The sequence below is a fragment of the Larimichthys crocea genome, chromosome VIII, assembly GCF_000972845.2.
Source record: "Larimichthys crocea isolate SSNF chromosome VIII, L_crocea_2.0, whole genome shotgun sequence".
Lineage (NCBI taxonomy): Eukaryota > Metazoa > Chordata > Actinopteri > Sciaenidae > Larimichthys > Larimichthys crocea.
The window spans coordinates 15,294,759-15,307,026 of record NC_040018.1 but is presented as its reverse complement, the minus strand read 5'-3'; the positions used below and the strand labels follow the sequence as shown (position 1 = coordinate 15,307,026).

The 12,268-nt window shown below is 38.6% G+C and overlaps 1 long non-coding RNA gene across 2 annotated transcripts; it reads right to left on the bottom strand.

Moving 5' to 3' along the window:
- Positions 1–791: 791 nt before the first annotated feature.
- Positions 792–12,243, bottom strand: LOC109141147 (uncharacterized). 2 transcript variants are annotated; one of them, XR_002042665.2, is made up of 2 exons: positions 12,080–12,243; positions 792–3,501 (listed from the first exon to the last, which is right to left on the bottom strand). It is a non-coding gene; the product is annotated as an uncharacterized LOC109141147 (long non-coding RNA). The 2 variants fall into 2 exon arrangements; XR_002042666.2 differs by lacking the exon at positions 12,080–12,243 and adding an exon at positions 6,219–6,446.
- Positions 12,244–12,268: the final 25 nt, after the last annotated feature.

Here is a 12,268-nt window from a genome sequence, read left to right as displayed (position 1 = left end):
GCTTGGCATCTTGCATGTATTTTTAGTTTGCTTGTTTAGCATTATATTCACTTTAAATCATATAAACTATATTTACAAAGGAAAGCAGAGTCCAAATTAAAAGCAGAGTTATGTGCTATAATTTTGTGTTTTGGTCTTCATATTGATTTCTGACTTTTAGGCAGGATGAGACTGAAACAAACCTGGTGTGTGGGAAAAGTGGAAAAAGCAAAAGCTAGATGTACATCTGAGAAAAAGCTGCAAATCAAAACAGAAGAACTAAGAAAAGAAAGAACAAATCCAAACTTGCATTAAGAGAGAATTTATTAATATCATGAAAATTGAAAACAAAGTATTAACTTAATGTCAACGTAGCAGCATCAACATAATGAATTTAAAAAGAAACAAATAAGTAGAGATGTAACATATGAAAGGAATACAGTATTTATACACCCCCATAATTACACCAACACCTGTAAACATCCAAATATTTGTTTGAGATATGAAAAACTTTCTATTATATATTTCACTTTGCAGAATTATTCTCTGAATAAATCTGAATGCACAGGACAGATAAATGTAGGTATTTGTATTATTGCTTGTGCGCAATCATTTCTGTAACAGGTACAAATGACCCCTTATTGATGGATTCATCCTCGTTGGCTGACACTGGAGTGATTTGAACAAGAAGCACATACAGTCCAACGGTGCTTACAGTGCTGAAGAACAAATATGATTTTTCACCTTGTTTTAAAGATCAATCAGTTTATGTATACAGTTCCTACAGTTGGCTTAATTTTTTCTGGCTGAGATTTTTTTTTTTTTTAAACAACATGGCATCACAGACTGCGAGAATTCCCATTTCTATTTGATTGCTACATGCAGTCATTCAAGCAATTCTTCCTTCATTTGGTTGAAAGAGAGAGCAAGACAGAGTTGACTGATCCAACATGAAACATCTGCCACCTGATTGATTCTTGAATCAAATTGCCCAAAGCAACGGCTCAGGCTCTGGCTTTTAAAAGAGCTATTTCGCCCTAATACATGGCCCATTACCAAATGGCCATTCATCACATTAACCCTACCTCTAGAGAGCTGCCAGTGTCTAAAGTCAGTACAGTGCCACAGTGCTCTCTGTCTCCAGTCAGGACACACTCAGCAGCATGTCCACTTTGCCATGACTGTGTTTACCTCAGGAATACACAAACGCAGCCTGCCGCAGGCTCTATTAACGAAGCGAGAGGAAACCTCTTCTGATGTACAGAACATAGACTGATTGACCCTCTCATGTTATATACGGAGATACTGTACTGTATGCAGCTTATTTGTCATTTTGCAGGTTTTAGAGTAATGTAAAGCGGTATGTTATCATGTACTGAAATGCAAGATTTTTCTAAACTCCACATGCAGTTCATGCAACATGATTTTCTCTCCTCTGTCCTGTGAATAACCATGATCTTTGTGATGAAGATATAACACTAAAGGTTGGCACTAAATGTTCCAGAGAGGATACAAATGCAACAATCAGCGCACTCTCATAAAAACACAGACAACTATATTTTAAAAATTCACAAAAATAAACACTTTGGTCAAACCTTTAATTAACATGAAGCCGTGTGCTTTAGCTGGAATTAAGGAGATTCAGGCCCAGCTGTGGTGAGCCTGATTACTTAATAATATGGTGATAAACACAACTATCAATCAAAGCCCCTGACAGGACTTACAATTCAGGAAAGATCAGCCAAAATAAGAGCCGCTGACTCTCTCATTGTGGCGGTGTGTATGGGGGTGTGTAACAGGATACTCGCTACAGTCAGCAATGAAGTTACTTGCACCAATGTAATGATGGAAAGAAATAAAGTGTCACTTTTATTTACAGAGCACAACAGTAACTACAGCCGTCTCTTGAAAACAACAGTTGTGCAATCTAAAATCTAAAGTCGCTCGGTGTGGAGGACGACAGTGACACTATGTTTGAAACACTGGTCTTAGCCACGGTAAACACACATCACAGTACATTGAACATAAAGTCCACCAGAGCACAATGCAATACGTGTCCAGTGGGGTTCATACAGATCCTGTAGGGTCACTCATGAACACAATTTCTAAAATGTATTATGCTGATAACAATGAGCAAATAATGTAGTATTTTTTAGGCTATACAGAAACCTGTACAGCATCTCAATTATTGTCAATATAAACTGATGCACATGTCATATAATGTGCAAGATCAAGTTGCAACGTCAATAAAAAATAAAACATCAAGACAGTTTAAAGGGTGTGTGTGTAAAGATCTAGCACTATGTGAATATGATTTCACTTTCCTGCTTTATGACAGCTGAAGCCATTAAAACCACAGTTTGTGATACAAACTTGAATCTATTTGGTGTTTTTATACTGTTCACAAACACACAGACAGATATCAGAGGCTCATTAGAAGTGACACAAATTGTCACAATTTTACATCCACCGTCATAACTATATAAACTTCTTTTCTGAACTTTGTAACCAGGAATATACACATAATAGACACAAAGTCAGATAAAATGTCAGATAAAATATTGCACTAGCTTTTAAGTATTAAAGTTTGTTTTGTTTTGTTTTTTAATCATTTTTCTTTTGCAGGGAATCATAACCAGAAAACTGAATTGTGTATGAAATAAAAATTATTTAAGTCTTTTATATTTTAACTTGATATCAATACAGTATATCAATGAGAATAATTAAAAGTGCAGAACATGTCATTAAAGTGCTTATTATAAGTACATCATTGCTGTTGCATGGGTGAAAACCTCGTAACTCCAGTTTTAGTGATGAGCATTTTTAAATTATGTTGAGCAATTATAAGCTCTCCTTGTAGCTGAGAGAAAATGTTTGTAAAATGTCAAATGTGCAGTCATCAAGCTGAAAAAAACGTGGAAACTTTCATAGAAAAACTGTCATAGAAACTTTCATTCTATGACAGTGACATGGTTTACCTTCCTTGATCAGAAAGTGACTGGATGTGATCAACACTGTGTATGTAATAAGACGTTCTAAAATTCCATTTATTCTCTTGATGAATCATCCTGCTTATTTTATGTTTTTACCTCTTGTTCTGGCCCTTGCCGCAGTCAGAGTTACCCTTTCCTCGACAACAGTCTACTGCACTGCTAATATCACTGTTTTCTGTTGGTCGAAGGTCTTCGCAGCAGAGATGACATGAAATAAATTCTGGCTCTGAGAGGTAAATCACTGCAGCTCTGGGGGACTGCAGCTATTCTCTCTCACCTCGCCACTTTTAGCAGACCGTGGCTGATTTCCTTCCTTGCGTGACTCTGGAGTGTAAACACGCAGCCAGAGTGACTCATCACTATTTCTCACTTCCATGGTCTGATATAAACACATGAAGGGGTCAGGTGTCATTTTGGGGTGGCGAGTGGGTGGGGTGGGGGCCCAGTATGTCTCCCCAAAAGACATCTTCCATTCTCCAAAGAATTCACGGTTTCCTGTGGCCAAAGCCGCACGCCTGCCCACTCCAGCCTGGAGGAAGGAGAAAGAGAAACACAGTTAGAAATAGTGAGAGAGACAGACAGACAGTTTGGGTGATAGATTACCTTCTCTGCCACGCTGCTCTTCAGCAAAATGGAAAGAATGCAGTACTGATGAGTCTGTATCTCTTTTTATTCCAGACAGGACAAGAGAGAGAGTGATGGTTGGAGACAAGACAGAGGGGGTGAAGCTGGGTTCATTTATGTGGCATAAATTAACTTTATTCTGTTTCTTCTAGTGGCAATTTGAATCATAAGTCATGAAATCGTCTGCCAACTTGTCTTTTGGGCCGACTGGCACTTTGTTAAAATAGGATGTCTCTGAAAATTCTCATCAGCACTTTGAGCCCTGCATTATTGCAGGGTAGTCCGGGTGGAAGGGAGGGATAGCCACTTCCTTTCAGGCCCCAATCTGAAGAACAGCCAAATACAGTCCAACATCAATCACTTTGCACTCCACAGCTTTCCCAGTACCATTGTTATAGAGCAGACCAACGGAAAGAGGCCGGTAGCAGGTGGAAATAAAAAGCCCTTTGACAACTATAGGCTAAGATTTCTCCCAAGATCGTCACAACATTTACAGAAGCCAAAGAGCGCAACGTCTGGCTGCCAGCACAAGTTTGGACACACAAATATTTAGTCAGTAGCATTCACATATGTACAGATACATTAACAGATGCAACCATAGACAACCATTACAGGTACACAGAACCAAAAACCCAGTCAACAGCATTTTAATATGCATGTACAAATGATGTAGCCGTGGACTTAAGTGCACAGAGATACAGATAAACAGGTGGAGGGACACAATATTCCTCATTATTACAAACTTCTTCAAACTTTTCTGGATTGCTCTGTTGAAATTACATTAAAACTGTGGTTTATAGCAATCACGTATAATCAACACCACTTTTTTTTACCCTGGCTAAATTTTTATCGGGGGCGTAAATGAACACAAACAGGAGCAGATAATGTGCTGTGAACGGATACAAACAGCTAATGTTTTGGAGTGATACTTGTTTATCTTTCCTGCCACCTGATTGACACAATTTGCCACAAACATCATAACCCTTTCCTCTCACAGTCATAACTCAGTCAGACTCAACCACACAATCATACACTCTCACTCACAATTAGTGGAACCCACTCTCTACAGTGTCATTGAGGATAAACATTAAATCCAAACATTCATACAAAAAAAAAAAAAAGTCAGGAAGTTATAGCAGCCCAAGCAGCATGACTTCTCATGATGCAGATCTGCCAAAAAACAAATAAGCTAAATGCTAAAAACAAGAGAAGAAGGGTCATCCTCAAAATCTTTCCATCACTTTTAATCAGATCAGTTGTGTTGTGCAGGGTAAAGCTCGACTGATGTTGCACATGTAAGATCTTTACCTCATGATCTGACATTGAAACCTGGTACTTTGTGCAGCTTGAAATTAGGTGGGAAACTTGGCATGGAAGTTACATGCAATTTTACTGAGAGAGATTTTTATTCTTTATAGTCTGTATTTATCCTGTTTTATTTGATCTATCTAAATTATTATTTAGATTTGATTCAAAATCAGTTCAACACTTTTTTTTTATTTTAAGGTGGATTCTAATACAGATCATACTTTATTATTTTATTTTTCTTTCAGGTTAAAACATTTATGTATATTTTGTAAGCAACTAAACTGAAACATATGTATGCAGAATATAAACGTCAGAATTAACAACAGAGAGAAGCAGCAGAGATGACTTCAAACAACTTCCGGTGCATGTCCGGATACTTCCGGAAAGTTTTGTGAAATAAACAGATACACGCTGTATTTTTGTGCTACATCATATATTTTTACTTCCTTACTCGTCTTCGCCTTTCGACGAGCCCTGCATTCACAGGTTGCTTTATAACAGCTACGTTATGTGTGCTGCTCCCGTCTTCATTCCCAGCCTCTCCCTGTCCTCTCATTTCTCCAACTGGCACTGCCCACTGCACCCACCACACTTCCCCCACAGCTGTACTTCTCTCTTCATTTGGGATCATAGGCTAAAACCTGGCAGGATCACTGTCACATGATGCCCATGCGTGTGATGCTTCGCTGGGACCCCCCTCCACTCAGGAAATGCTCTCGGCCTTTTTCCCACCCTAGTGTTCCGCTGTGGAGAGTCGGGCATTACAACCGAATCCAGTTACCATCCCAAAGCATTCCTGACTGATTCCAACCACTGCTTGGCTCTGGGTTCCCACAGACAATGAGGATACGCTATAATTTCAAACTGGCTGGAGCACTGGGTATCAAGTTGTGAACTACCAAAGCTGTTTATGGCAGAACAGAGGAGTTTGAGCTCCACAATAGGCAATTACCATGCCCACTCACTCCCCTCCCCTTCATTCAATTTGTGGTTTGTCTGTAGGTGGGTTCGGTTGTGTGCAGATTAAAAATAGCCAACCCATTCCAGACAAAAACTGCGAGAGACATGGAACACACATTGCACAAATGATATCTCCCATTGTGGTGTAGTGTTTGGGAATTCTTAATTGCTTTTTCCGAAGCAGCTTGCCACAGGAAAATCCCCCTTCAGAGTAAAGAAAAAAAGATTTGGTGGGCTGTGCGTAAACACCATAGATATTATGTAAACGGCCATGTAGACACGTATGTATAAACCCATGTCACCCCATCTGCACCCATCAAACTGCCATCAGGGCAGGGTATCAAAGGAGCTAACCTGCAGCAGAGCCGGTTGTGGCCTGCGTCTGCCCTCCCTCTCTCTTTTGTGTTCTCCGCTGTGGTTTCTGCTTCAGCTCTTATTATTGATGTCTCTCCCTGCATCAGACAGACCATGATGGACTGGCCCTGGGAGGTGTGCAGGGCTGCAGGGTGGGGCACCAAACAGGCTCCCACTCACTGTGTGGGACTGAATCTTCCTAGAAAGGCCACAGTAGAGCAGAGAGGAGCAGTGAAGCAGTGGAGGAACATTAAGAATTAGAAAATGTATAATTATCGACAATATTTGTTTTATCCAAATAGATTTTCAATACACAAAAACTGCTTTAGCATGAGATGCATTAAAAATGAAAATATACAGTTATGTTTAAAATAAAAAGTCAAATCTGTATTATTATTTTTGGATTTGAACAGGAATTGTTTTAATAATATGTTAATATATTACCTACCCTAAACAATTATGATTACTCTTAAATCAACAGTAATGCAATCGTTCACCATTCCTAGTTTACACGTTCAATATAAAATTTGTATGAAACTTTTGCTGTATCCAAATTAAAACATCCAAACTTTTATTAATATGCATAATTCACAGATTTAGCGACTGCACACAAACATAACAGCGGCACTCTTAACTATTTGGAAGTTGAAAATAACCAAATATCTGATTCTGACTTGGTGTCAATAACTTAATAAAGTAACTTTGGTGGAACACCAGTGACTATAAATGTGTAAATATCTTAGAATGTGTTTCAATAAACTACATATCCGTAAAATCCCAATTTCATTTGTAAAACTTAAATATTGCACTCTTGAAATTTTGGTGTGTAAATTCAGGATGAAAAGACAAACTGTCAATCAAGCAGACATAAAACAGCCTACACCAAACCCACAAACACATTTATTTCTTCATGATTTAACCTCAAAGCTTTATGTAAGTAAAATATGCTCATATTTTCCTTGTTTTCATTTTTTTTTCTTTAGGATTTGTGTGTTTGCCTTGTTTTACGCAGAAAACAGCTCGCCAACTTGCTGAAATACCAATTTGCTATGAACAGGTATTTAAAATTATGAAACATTTTCCCTTCAAGTGCTAACCACATTTGGACAGTTTGGAATTTGTAAAACCTCTGGATCTGCCAAATCCTCCCCACTGCTCTCCTTCATGTCAAATTATGTGGTACTGCCTATGATCACAAAATAAACCAGAAAGAATTTTACATATGCCTTTATTTTTTTTCTCATTGTTATAAAGGCGCGTTTGCTTTTCGACATTCAGCTGTCAAAAAAAAAAGATCTTTATAACAGAAATCTGCTTTGACACGTGACAAACGAGTCAGTTCTGAAATAAGGAAAATAGCAAACTAACGATGTGAGTGGGCTATCTTTAATTTGACAATATAGCACACGAGGGACTGTTGCGGGAAGGCATGTGAAGTTTCGCCGAGGAGGCTGGGGTTCTCACAATAATGTTTGGACCAATGACTCATGCGTTTTGGCATCATGAGCAGCCTATCTGCATTCTGTTTTTAACACAATACTTCAGACTGTGTCCAAAGCTCCGTGATCCAAGATACAAACGTCAAAGACCACACGACCTGCAGCTTAGATCACTGATTTTATTAGCTCCGCTGCGGAAGATCCTAATGAGGTTTGATATTTACATTTCTATATATGGCCCAATATATATATATATAGCCCAATATTCAATAAGAAACACTGATATTTAAGTTCAATGTGGAAACAATTTTATTAAATGTCTGCAACATCAGATCGATCAGTGGTCAGCTATGTCTGCCTGCGTGGTGCTGCAGGTGTGCAGCGCAGGCAGACAGGTGGGCGTATGTCTACGTATAACACGTGACACGTGCATTATATCAACCAATGAGAATTACCAACAAGAACTCGAGCCAACTCACGATAAAGCAGTTTCAAATCTGGAGTCCTAAAGTACATTTTCTGCAATGTGGTGCGATTATTAGATAATTAACACGTTGATTCGTTCTGTACATTTTTAAAGTTGAAGTCCACATATTTTTTTAAGGAAAAACTTCCATCTTCATGACACGTTATCAGTCGCCCTGTATTATTAAGTCCGTTATCAAAATATATTAAATCAAGTTATTTATATGTTGAATTAAACAGATATATTTCTGATTTTTTTTTGTTTTGTTTTAATCTTGAGACTTTATTCAACAAACGATACTGAACTAAATGTGTCTGACATCAGATCCATTTCACATTCCCTCCAGACTGTAACACCTGCAAAAGACGCACTGGCTGAAAATATGTATCTCTAAAACTCTCCTGAGTCAGACAGCAGATGATGCCCATATCGGGTTTAGGCTCAGTGACACTTTAGCAGGGAGGATGTTTGCAAACTATCAAATGAAATGAGTCCCCACAGGCTTGTTTCCACAGAGAGCATTTAATAAGTCAAACCTATTCTGTACGGGATGCTGTGCCAAGGGACTATTTCCCTTTGCGCATTCACAAACACAACATGGCGCGGTGCAGATATCTAGCCAAGAAAATTAAAAAGTCATCGAGCGCACTTTTGCTGCAGCTGATTACTGGAGAGGGTGGTGCCCATCAAATACACTTCAAATCCATGTAGAGACCCAACGTGCGCAATCAGCGGTCTGCTAGCAATCCCGTCCTTTCTCGTTCACATAAACACCACTTAAACGAAAATATACACGGCCACCTACAGCGCAGGGAAAGTGATGAGGGGGTACCCACCTCGACATTACACTGTTTTCAATTAAAGCGACAATGCTGAGTGAACTTCAGGCGACACTGCAGAGACAAAGAGCCAGAAAACCAATTAGGGGGCATCTTAAATGAATTTGATGGACAGGAAATCGAAGATAGTAGAAGCATTTAAAATGTGCAATTATAACAATTTTATATAAGATTTTCATATGATTTTCATCATATAAAACATCATTTATACGATTAATGTCAATAAATACAAGAGATAAATCATATAAAAACAGAAGAATTTGTTTATTTCAGATGTCCTGTAACATAAAGACGACATGAAGCAGCAGCGCAGGTTTATTTTGTGAAACGAGCTCTTTTTAAAATTTTGATTATTTCTGCGCAAAACAGTTTGTACCTCATGTGTGCATCCCAGTTACATTGTGTGGATTCTTGTCCTTCACACCTTTATAAACATAAAAAATAACCAGAGAAATATTTATTATTATTTTTTTTAAATGAGCTTTGCTATCAAACTCCAAACCATTTATAGGCCTCTGATTAATATGGCGACCATCTAACATGCGCTCTAATTTTTTTTTTTGATCTATTTATTTATTTTATTCTAATGTTTTTTTTTATGTATTTGAAATTATATTAATAAAAAAAAGTTTCTCTCTTTATATTATACACATATATCAGTTCAAGACAAATGTTTTAACAAATGACATCACAGTGAAAGAAATTAAACATTTTATTTAGGGCAGTTGTTTGCGCCACAATAACCGTCTCTCTGATTGTAATGCCTGTAAACCTGATTCAAGTTCAAGGCGGATGAACTTACGGCCACTTGATCGATCACTCTGTCGCAATGTCCTACAAACAAAGTCCCTGTGGCCTCTCGGTGACCCTTGCGGCCCTCTCTCACCACTGAGGAGAAACTGGCTTGTTTTTTAAAGATGATCATTTGTACAGAAAATATAATCGACAAAGTTTAACACTTGAACATTGCCTGAGTGACTTTGGAACGGGCTTCAACACCCCAACAGTTTAATCCGTGTCAGCGAGGCCAAATCAAATTATACTGCTGACCGCTGCAGCTGTTGGCTCTGTTATCCGCCGGGTGTATTTGCCTAATTGGTATGAATAAGCAATAATTTGGAAGTTAACCATGTCGTGACTTACTCAGATGATGTTACATAATTTAGCCTTGTAGTGTCTGGGAGAACACGGCCTGAAAGATCAAGATTTCTATGATGAAACTAATCCTCAAAAAAGAGTCACAAGACTAAACAATATTCAAATATTAAGTCTGATGATGATGTTCGGGCTACGAGAAAAGGCTTTAAATGACATCCTTTTGGCCTTTTGGTGTAGTGTGACATTGTACAATAGTTTAGGTAGACTGAATGGAGAGTGTAACCAATAAGATTCTGTACATTTGTGAAGAACAACACGATTTTAAAAAGGGGTCCAAACTTGGTTTGAGTGCACTAAATAACGGTAAGACAGTCCGGAAACCCTGTCAGGACTGTGCACTCTGCGGTGTACCTCCACCTAAGTGGCCGAGCATTCCTGAGGATGCAGCACTGTCAAATATTTCATGATGGGACGTCATGGAAAAGTGCATGACTTCGTCTGCGATGGAGCAACAGGGAAGCTCTGACCTCGGGACTTAAGCCTCAGTAATGACGAACATAATCTACCATCGATGCTGTTATAGCTGCTATTTCCTCTGAACGAGAAAAATATTCTTACATTCTGGAAGACTTTTAATGATTTCAGGACATTATGATATTACGACGACACTTGTTATTTCCGATTAATTACTGGATTTTCACTATTACATATTAAACGTTAATAATATCTTTTTAAAAATCTGTTTTTTGCTGGTGAAAATAAAATCGCATTGGGGAGTTATGCGTCACCATCCGACACTGATGGTTTGCGTAAACATTTAACCACCGACACTGGCTTTGAATTGGCATGCAAGTATTATATATACATATATATATATTATATATATATGTATGTATGTATATACGTAGGTCTATATATAACAAAGCAAGAACAACATGACATGGGGCGAATGACCGTATGAGAAAAAAAAGGCTCCCTAATGGAATGAAGTCATCAGCGGTAATTAAATGCAGTGGGCAGAGAGAGGACGGGAGCGCGCCTGCCCCTGGTACGCGCTGGGTGGTCTGCTATGCTGATAAATGTGTGGCCCTCACTCCAGGCGAGTGGCCGAGCAGGCACCGGTTAAAACAATACTTACATTCATTTATCCATGGGTTTAAATCTCCTCTGCAACAGCAAAAACTAACAGTGGCACGTCTGTCACCTTTGGGCTGACAATGAAAAAGTTAACAATCAATTGTTTTCTCGCCTTGAACAAAAATATAAAAAGGCAGCTGTTCATGTTCCGGTAAATATCAATAACCCATTTTATATTTGAATCATAGATGGAAATTTTATTTAAATATGTTTCCTCAAACTGAACTCACAAACATTCTGCCATATTATTTTACAGAAAAAAATATTATAGAAGCTACTGGTGACCTTTACGCACAGCCAACAAAGTCTCCAAACACACTCTGGGTTTTACGCACAGGGCAAACAATAAAAAAAAGAAACAGGGAAAAAAATCCACTATTTTCTCCGGTGTTATTTTCCATTGTGTCGAAACCAAGTCATCAAAAGCACCCACTAGAACGCCGGCAGAGACCAGAAGCACAACAAGCTCAACTGACTGAACACCACGGAGAGGCACAAGCTTGCGCGCTGCAGCAATCGAGATCTCCAGGGAACAATAAGCAACCTACTGTCAACAGTCTTAGGTTATAGACTGATCCTCTTTCGGTAGCTCTCTCTCACATAAGGTAATAAAACGAACTAAAATGAGGCTTTTCTTTTTTAGAAACACAGATAATAGATAACAGATAGCTGCTGCGCATCTTCTTCTGAATAAATTACAACTGTGTTAAAGAAAAAAACATTCTATAGAGCTCCAGGCATAATTTAGGCTGTGTTTTTCTAATTATTCTATAAGATACTATGTCACATAAAACAAACAGGTTTTCCATCGTGGCACCAAATTAAAAGCGACCACGGTTCTGCTGGTGGTATTCTGTCTGCAGAGTGTTAAATCCACTTTACCTTAATTCCTGGATCATTCGATGCTAAACCGCCTGCAGGAGTCGATCTTTATGTCCCCGTCCGAGTTTCTGTGCTCACAGTTCGGCAGAGCTTCCACCTCACCCCTCCTGCGTCCCTGCGTAAATATTATGACTGCATTACACAAACAATATTCATGTATAAAAACGTCCAATATCTACACAAGACGCT